This window comes from Rhinolophus hipposideros (genome assembly GCF_964194185.1).
Source record: "Rhinolophus hipposideros genome assembly, chromosome: 22".
Lineage (NCBI taxonomy): Eukaryota > Metazoa > Chordata > Mammalia > Chiroptera > Rhinolophidae > Rhinolophus > Rhinolophus hipposideros.
Genome location: NC_138068.1, coordinates 21,509,085 through 21,519,051, shown reverse-complemented (window position 1 = coordinate 21,519,051; position 9,967 = coordinate 21,509,085).

The following is a 9,967-nucleotide window of genomic DNA, read 5'->3' as shown; positions in this document are numbered from 1 at the left end:
AGTGCCATTCAACAAAAAGGCAGGATCTTTGGAGAAGTGAAATACTTTTTTTAGTGTCACAGTGAAAACAAACAGAAACATGTTGTTGAGCTCTGGCTAGCCATATTGCCTGCTCGAGGTGCCTGGAGAGAACAGCCAATGTTTTGCTGTAACAACAAAAGTATTTCACTTCTCCAAAGATCCTGCCTTTTTGGGAAGTGGCACATCGAAACTTAGTAATGGTGTGTGACAAGTTTCAACTTGTTCATTGCAGTCAGTCGGGTGTGAGCTACACTTGAGAGAGTGTGTGTTTTAAAGTGTGCCCTAAATTATCCTCCATTGTGACAATGCTCCGTGTCACACATAATTTTGGCATATCAAAATTTTTGTCAGAAACATGACAGTGTGTCCTCATCCACCTATTCACCGGATCTGGCATCGTGTGATGACTTCTGACTCTTCCCCAAAGTCAAAATGACCATGAAAGGTAAATATTTTGAATCGATTCAGGACATCAAGGCAGCCACAACAGGGCAACTAAAGACACTCACGAAAGAGGACTTCCAGAGCTGCTTCAGAAAGTGGCACGAACGACGGGATAAGTGTGTTCGAAGCCAGGGAGAGTATTTTGAGTTAGATTAATGGCAATGTATCTTTTACGGTAATATTTTTTTTTTAATTTAAACATTCACCATATTGTTTGATCACACCTCGTATATTGATAGGTTTTCCATTGCAGCCTATAGGCTGGACAGTCCCCAGGATCCCTTTAATGGTTCCAGAGAGTTCTCTGGCTAAATATCCGTGTTGCACCTGCTGGCAATGCTAATGATCCTATCAAAATTGATAGTCGCACGGTGCTGAATGTTTTTCTGCGTCGTTTGTCTCTGTGTGTTACTCCTTGAGGGCCGAGATGATTGTGGCAGAGGTAAAAGGTGAGGGGAAGGTGAAGAATGAGTGGAAAGAGGCTAGAAGTCAGGCTATCTGTGCAAGGAGGCCTCTCTCAGGATCAGTAGACGCTGAAAGTACAGAGAAGCAGAGTGGGATGGGGGAGGGGAGTCCTGAATGTCCCTGTCTAACTCAAAGGAAGACATAAAAGAGTTCCTGAGGTGTCCCCACGTTCAGATGCATCTCCTGGTTTGCCCACCAATTACCTCTTTCTCCTCTCCTGGGTGCCTGTGTGACTAAGTAAGTAAATGTTAGCACAGAAACCTAATTCCATGTGGGTAACTTCAAGGGAGGTGCCCGATGTGTCCCCCTCCTACCCTCCCAGCCCCCAGGAAGTCCAATAAGCAACGAGCAAGACATTCATAATCCAGAGAGGTCGTGAGTCCAGATAAGGTGCAGAGTTTCGAGAACTCACTCCGTTCGGATTTCAGAGCCTTACTGGTACCACTGGACACAGCTGCCCACAAGGTAAGAGATTTGTAATCTGGCTTGCACACACTCAGAAAGAGCTCTAAAACATTTTTTGATGCACGATCGATAACTTGGTGCAGAGTTTTCCAGAAGCAGGGCTGCCTCCCACCCGCTGGCAGGAGTGAGAAAGTGATTGCCCTTCCTATTCTTCCTCAATCCTCCCAATATGAAAATGCTAGTGTGTCTTCAACACCTCTCCAACCATTGGCTGTTCTCTCCAGGTACCTCGAGCAGGCAATATGGCTAGCCAGAGCTCAACAACATGTTTCTGTTTGTTTTCACTGTGACATTAAAAAAAGTATTTCACTTCTCCAAAGGGGGCTCCTCCAAATCTCATCTGTGAAATGAGAGTAAAACAGTGCCCATCTCCAGGCATCAATGTGAAGTTAGATGGGTTAATGCAAGGAAAGGGTGTGTGAACGCTTCTTAAGCTGAATTATAGATATTATTGTCATCACCATAACTGTGTTGTTACCTCCTATTCATGGGAAGCCATGTTGCTTTTTCACTTTTGGTAGGACTATACATTTTCCTGTGAGAAACAGAAAACTAACTATATTTAGGCTTTCAAACATGATTCCGTTTGCCCAAATGCATGGTGAATAAGCAGTAATCCCCCAGGGTTGGCAGATATTGCAAAATGTGAAGGAAAACGTGGCCAGTAGGTGAAGGCCGTACACAGACAACAGGTGTTTGGAAGACGATGGTTGAAAGATTAAGAACACAAGTTCCAGAGTCAGATGGACCAGAGTTCCAATCCTGGCTTCTTGTCCAGGTGGCTGTGTGACCTTGAGCAGGTCATACGGCCTTTCTGCACCTCCATTTCCTTATCTGTACAATGTGGGTAATAGAAGTGAACTTGCGGGCTGGGTTTAACCTGGCACGCAGGTACTGAGCACTCAGAAATGGTTCCTATTCTTTACTTTAGGCAGCCCCTCCTTTCTTATATATAATTAGTCCCCTAAGTTGTACTCCCAAAGTCAAACGCACTAAATGTGAAAGTTAAACAAGAAGAATTTTACACAGGGTGTGTGTGTGTCTTTGTGTGCGTGTGTGTGTGTGTGTGTGTATTGGATATTGGGGGAGGGCATCCAGTTCCCAGGGGGCTAAAGCTGCTTAAACCCTCATAATGCTGTGATGGTAGAGCTCCAGCCTTCCATACATGTTATTTATTTTTGTTCTCTGTCCCCTCGACTGACACAATTGTGACCTCTGTGTTTTCATATTTTTTTGTCCATTTCTGGTTCACCCTCTGTCTCCCCAGGAGAATGTGAGCCTGGGGAGGGCATGGGGTGGTTTGTTTGCTCCCTGTTATGTCCAAGACACTCAGAACTGGGTCCATTAGCTGACTGTCCAACTGGCCTGTGTCTGTCCCCCCAGTCTTGAGTGACTAAAAAGAATGGGGAGCACATATCATTCTGTCTGGGTTTCCCTTTCTTAGGGCACTTACCAATGGCCAGCTGACCTCCACCAGGTCACATGTTGTCCAAATTCATGGGAATTACAGCACTTAGCCTTCTGCCTACATTGAACCTGATCATGACTCAACACCTGACCTTTCTGTCCCCGTCTGACAAGCCCCCACCCCTTGACTGTGAGCCCTACAAGGGCGGGGAAGAGCTAGGAGTCTGGTTTAGCCAGGGTGTGTTTGCACTGAATTGTATTTATTCCTGTGCTACAAAAGAGGGATTATGTCCCTGAGTATCCAGTTCTGATTTTGATCTTTCTTTCCTGGTGGTTCCGGGACTAGTGTGACTGGGCTTTTGTTGTAGCTATTAGCCACGTCATCTCCGAGTTTCTCTGGAATCCTGAGTCTGTGGGTTGGCTCTGGGAAAGAAATGGGGCTTCTTCCACTCCTTTGTCCTCTTTCCAACCTTCATTTATTCATTTTCAAGCTAGTTTGTGGGGTTGTTTGCAGATCAAAAATAAATGCATTCAGTGTAAAAAAATTTTTAATTTTAAAAATACAAAGAAGATGGTACAAGTCACCTGCGATGACATCACCAAGAAATAAGCATTGTTTTGGTACATTTCCTTCCAGCATCTTTTCGCTATGAAAAAAAATATTTTTTTCATATAATAAAATTTTTCTATTTTCATATAATAAAAAATAGAAAATGTTTTCTTTTTTCATTTGCTAAGACCCTTCAATACGTTACTCTATACTGTTTTGTGATGGTTGTTGGGTGGCCTACAATTTATTTAATAAATCCCCTGTTGCTCCACCTTTAAGCTGGTCCTACTTTAGGGTTATTGTACCTAATGCTGTAATGATCATTTTGCCTGCACCACTGGGCAATTCCCTCACACAGAAACTACACAGACCCTGGGTCAATGGGTATGAGTCTTCCTAAGAACACATTTGTCCCTGGGAACAGGCCATTCCTCACGCACATTTACCGAGTTCCCTTTACTCTAAGCGAAGGTTATCAGAGCCAACCTGACCCACAGCATCAAGGAACCCCACATCCTCATCTCACAGTTGAGGAGAGTGAAGCCCAGAGAGAAGAACTGACTTGCCAAAGGCATTAGCAAACTCCTCGTTGTCTAGAGATTTTTCTCCCCCATTCTGTTACCTCTTTGATACTTTGCAAGGGAATGCAAAATCTTCAACATGCAGGCACGTGGTTGCAGCAAAGATGTGGCATCTGTACTGCTCGTTGCAGACATTGCTGGTCAATCATCACACTCTCCTCTGCAGAGTCCAGACCCTGAAAACTTGTCCACCAGCCAGGCAGCAAGAATTGGCACAAGAGGTGAAGTATTTCTGCCATTCTGTGGCATCTTTGATGCCAACTAAGAGACTTTGTAAATTGTGGATTTGAGCCCACGCAAGTGAATTCCTCCAGGTGGCTTCCTTCTTGCCTTCTGAGACAGTGACAGTCCACAAGTCCTCCTGATTTCCATTCGTCCTACCCTATCGTCTCCTCAGAGACCCTTTCTGTCTTTCTGCAGCAGCACAGACTTCCCAAAAGTGGATGCCCCTGGTCGCAGCTGGAGGTGATGGGGTGGGCTGGGATGGAGGGTAGAGCACAGGCTCCAGAGTCAGCCGGAACTGGATCCAAATCCTGGCTCCACGTTTTAGGCCTGTGGGACCTTGGGCAAGTCACTTCCCTTCTCCAAGAATCTTCCTTATGTGGAAAACAGGGGTGATAACACCTCTATTTTCTCCAATCTGAGCCTCAGTTTGGTGATCCGTAGAATAGAGATGGCCTTCTCCACTCTGCCACTTCACTGTCTCTCTCTCTCTCTCTCACACACACACACACACACACACACACACACACACACCTTTTTCCTTTCTCTCTGGCAGGAAGGAGAGGAAAGAGGGCAGAGGAAGTTTCCCCTGATTGATAACTAGCTCCCTACTCTTAGGGACCCAAAAATATTTAGAGCTGAATCTCGTGAACACCTTCATGGGAGTATTTTCAAACCTCTCTGCCAGGCCTCTCAGTTATAACCACTGATAAGGACAGAGCTTTTCCAGCTGACCTCCTGCATGCCACCCCCAACCCCTTTCCTCACCTGCTCAGGAGATGATATTGGGAAGGACTTAACCCAACCCCAGACCAGCTCTCTCTCCTGTAGGGTCCATACCAGGCCCTTGGAAACACACACTCAAGCTTTGGCCCCATCCAGAGGGAGCAAAGAGCAATAATTTTCCACTCACAGAAGCCAATCTCCCCACCATGACTTCAGCGCATCAGTTTATTTCTCTCAGGCAAGAGAGAATCCAGTACATTTCATGTCCTAACAGACCCCTCCTGCCCCTAAATGGTCCCTGGAGAGCTCCCGCCGTCTAGGCATGCACTGGGAGCAGACACCCCTGCTCTCCTCACTGGAAGAGTCAGAGGAGGGACCATAGCTCTCCTAAGAAATATCTTCACAGATCTTCCTCCTTTGCCCTCTTGACCATTTTATCACCTCAAGTTGGGTCAGGACCCTCACATGAGGGACCCAAGATCTTTGCAGCCAGTTCGTGGCGACCTGCTTGCACTATGGTCTGACCACTCTCCTTGATATACAGCTTCCGTGGAATTGTGGTGTCTCAGACGACACTTGAGTTTTCAGATTTGAGTAAGGGCTAGCGAGGACACCCATCAGTGGGCAGAGAAAAGAGGAAGAAGAGCCCTACTTCAGAAAGCGTAGCCAGGAAAGGCTTTTCCAAGGAAGGGACACTCCAACGGACTTGGTGAATGAGAAAGAGCCAGTTGGAGGAAGAGCTGGGAGAAGAGCACACTTAGGAGAAGGCTCAGCACATGCAAAAGCCCTGAGGTAGGAACGGAGAGAGGGGCAAAGTGATGAGAGATGAGGTTCTGAAAGTGGGGCAGCAGTCAACCAGGTGGGGACCTTGTAGAGCTTGGATTTTTATGCAAGTGCGGCAGAAGCTTTTAGAGGGTTTTAATATGCAGGAGGGTGACAACGTCTGAGTAATGTTTTTAAAAGTTAGCTAAGACTGTTGGAAATTGGATTTTGGTAGTGGGGACTAAGGGTGGAAAGAGGGAGACTGGAGAGGAGACTGGGATGAGTAAATGAATAATGAATAATGATGGATGGATGGATGGATGGATGGATGGATGGATGGATGGATGGATGGATGGATAAAATGAACATCCCTCAAGGCAGAGGGGGATCCAAGCTCCAAAAGAGTAAGTAGTTAGTACTTTGGGGGCTCCCAGGAGGGCAAGAGGATATCAGGTCCGGATGCGGCAGTGGTCAGGCAGCTTTATGCAGATCCTGCCTTCTGAACTGTGTCTTGAAGCTCTGTGATGTTAATATTTCAATAATGATAATAATAATAACAATATTTACCATTTACTGAATTCTTAGATGTTCTAAGCATTTCACATTGTCTTATGTGACCCTCAAAACAGTCCCAATTTAAAATTGAGGAAACATGCTCAGAGGGAAGAAACAATTTTCCCAGCTGCACAGAACAGCTGACCAGCCGAGGAGCAGTGATTGAGCCATGTGTGTTGGACTCCAGAGGCTTTCCCTGCTCCGTTGTCCACACAGGGCAAGGCAGAGTTTCCAGGAGGTGGACAAAGCACTCCAGGAAGAGGACACAGCACAATCAAAGGCCTGGGAGCTGGGGAGGAGTGAGGCCAGGACAAAGAGGCCCTGGGGAATCTGAGGGGTGGCTGAGCACATTGAGGGCAGGGCCGTGGTGACCCGTGGGTTCCATGATGTGCCACACCTCTAGAGGCACAGTCGTGCTTGCTGACCCCAGTGAGTGCGGGGGCTGAGAGGCAGGATGCAGCAGCTGATGTGACCCAAGTACTGGCACTGGGCTCAGGCCTCCCACAGAGAGGCATTGTCCATGGGCAGCAGGCGTGGCCAGCTGAGAAGCCCAGGACGGGAAGCCCAGGAGGAGACATTTGCCTCTCTGGAGATGTGCCCAAGGGATGGGCAGGGTCCTTCCCAGGAGGCCTCACCCTTAGGAGTTCAGGGACTTCAGCGCATGCGAACATGGCAGAATGGCAAACACTCTTTCCGTATTCCCCTGCAAAACTCCAGAAAGGGGAGACTAGCCAGGACCCAGTCACACACTGTATGGCTCCAGGGCGCTCTCTGGCCCTCTCTTGTCCCCCTGCACATGGACACAGGTTCAGCAGCTCTGAATCACAACCTGTCTTCTAGACTGCAGTTGGGCAGCAAGGATGTCCCCCCAGAGTATGCCAAGAGGCCACGTTTGCCTCTCACCCTGCTGGAGTCACTGGGAGAGCACAGCACGGTAGTAAAGAACGTGTGGTCTGGACTAAATGACTGAGTTCAAGCCCCAGCTCTGGCACTCCTGGCCATGGGACCTGGAGCAAGCCACTCACCTCTCTGAGCCTCAGATGCCCTCAGATTCCTCTGCAGGGCTGCTGACGCTCACCTCTGGGTGACTGTGCAGGTTAAGTGAGCCACTGACTGTGCCTGGGCGATGGATGATGGTGTTCCTGGAGGGCTGTTCATTTGTCCTTTTGGTTCATAGTCAGGCCTCATTATTCATTCACTCCACAGATATTCGCTGAGATTCTGGAAGGCACAGACAGGCAAGGGGAAATGGGCGCTAACCACTGCAGAAGAAAGGAATAAAAGCGCGTGCTAAGTGCTGTGCGTGCATGTACCTTAGTTCAGGCTCTCAGCAACCTGTGAGGGAGGTGATACTCTTAGCCCCATTTTACAGATGAGGACATTGAGGCTCAGAGCTTACGTACTTATGTGCCCAGGGTCACACAGAGAAGACGTAGAAAAAATGGGACTCAAGTCTATTTTCTTGAGTGAATTAATTAACGGAGATGTGTATTCTTAAATCCTTGGGTGCAGGAATAAGGGATGGGGGCAAGGCTAGAACTTCCTTCCCCCAAGTTCATTATCTGAATTAAACTATGATAATAAATTCTCTACAGAGGCTCACCCTGTTATGAGCACTTATAACAGCAGCAACAACCGCTCGCGTTTACTGAGCACTGACTCTGTGCAAGGACCTGCGCTCCAAGTCACATTCACGGTGTTCCTGTCATCAGCCTAGGTCGTAAGTGCCAGCGTTATTCCCATTTCATAGAGGTAAAACCAAGACTGGGACAGGTTAAGGAATGTGCCTCGTCACCCAGCTCGGAAACGGTGGAGCCGGGACTCAAACCCAGTCTGTCCCCAGGATACTCCTGTGTCCACCAAGCGGTGGAGACATCCCTAGATGGGCTTTGAAGTCAGAGCCTGACTCAAATGGCTCTGCTATTTGCTGACTGCGTGTGGCTGGTTCCTCTGTGGTAAAGTCAGGCTAATAATGGTGACCCTGGTGGGGTTGAGACTCCACTGACAACCAATGTAAAGCCTGGGGAGGCAGCAGCCACGCCATAGGTGCTTCATACATCGTCATAGCTACTGTTTTCGTCCTTGTCCCTATGGAAAAGACTGTCCAGGGGGCAGGGAGCCCCCTGCACAGGCCAACACGTGTCTGGTCCAGCTGCCTGCCATATCCCCCAGCATCCCGCCCACCCTTCCTGCCAGTCTACGACCTCCTTTCTCCAAACCTCAGGAAGCTGGAGTCCTGAGGCTGCCTCTGGGCAAGGATGTGGTTCAACAGAAGCCACAAATATTTTCCTTGGAGACCTTGGCCCGGTCTGAGGCCTTGGCTCAAATGCAAAGGTTGACTGCCTAGCCCAGAGTGTGCAGGATATAAGGACTTCCAGACCCACTGCCCAGGTGAGGAGAGAAGTAGGCTGAGGACTGTGGCGTGTCCAGGTAAAGGTGTAGGGAAGGGGCCGAAAGCCTAGGGCACCAGGAAGGTTCTGAATTGGAGACACCTGCTGGGGTCAGGTCAGGAGCAGAGGGTAGGCTCGGCCCTGAGTTAAGGACCCTCTGACGGTCAGGACCAGGGGGGTAGAGAGCTGCCCAGCTCCGTTATCCAGAAGACCAAAGAGAGGTGATAAGGAGTCAGACTGGCTGAGTCTTTATCTTGACTTCATCCTGATGACTAAAACCCACTCTGCACACACCAATTCCTCTGTGCTCAGCCCTGTGCTGGGGTGATTCTGGGGATAAGAAGTATCTGACAGTCTTGGCCCTCAGGGAACTCCCAATGTGGGCCAGTGTGGTATGTGCTGTGCCTAAGGAAAGCCCAGGGACATGGTGGTGGAGGGCAGTCAGGGAAGGCTTCCTGAAAGAGGTAACATGTCAAGTTGAGAAGGCGAGTAGAAGTAGGCTGGATAAAGGAGGAGAGAAGGCATTCCATGGGAAGGGAAGAGCATAAGCAAAGGCCAGTTGGCAAGATACAATGTGAGGGGTGTGTGTACGGCGCTAGGCTTTGGAGAGGAGATACTTTTCCACAGGAATGGAAATCATCCTCTTGGTTCCCTAAGCACCTCTGAGCAGAGGAGAATAGAGTGCAAAGAGAATGGAGAGAAAACAGGGCCACAGTGCTTGAAAGAAAAAGATTATAGAGGGGGTTGGGGGCTTACTGGGCAAAAGAGCAGAATGCAGGGTGTCATCTCTGTCTCTAACTTTGACTGCAAGGTGATTCTTTCTGACCCCAGTATTAGTAATAACTGTCATAATCATAATAACAGCTAATATTCATTGAGCTCTTATGGCATGCCAGGCCCCAAATGGATTGTCTCATTTAATCCTCCCAACAAACCTGTGATGTAAGTATTATTATTACCCCTTATTTTACAGATGAGAAAACTAAGACTCAGAGAGGGTAAGTCACTTGCCCAAGATCACACAACAAGTGGTAGAGGCAATCCTCCAACTTGGGTCTGTCTGATTCTGAGGCCCATGATATTTCTCCTCCACCCCCAGGCCTCCTGACACACAAGAATGGGGGTCCTGTGACTCAGCAGGGGTCCCCATGGCTTACACCTTGTCAGTTAAGCAGGCTCGGGTTCCCCATTCTTCTGTGACTCCTTGAGGCCATTTATTCATTCAGCAACAATTTACTTATTAGATGCCCACTGTGTCTCAGGCACTATGCTGGGTACTGCGGACATTATGAGGAGCAGGTAGAACCAACGCTCCCTCCCAGAGCTCATGACCTGTTCAGGGAGGTAGATGTTGACTCATTATTACAAGTGTCTCTAAT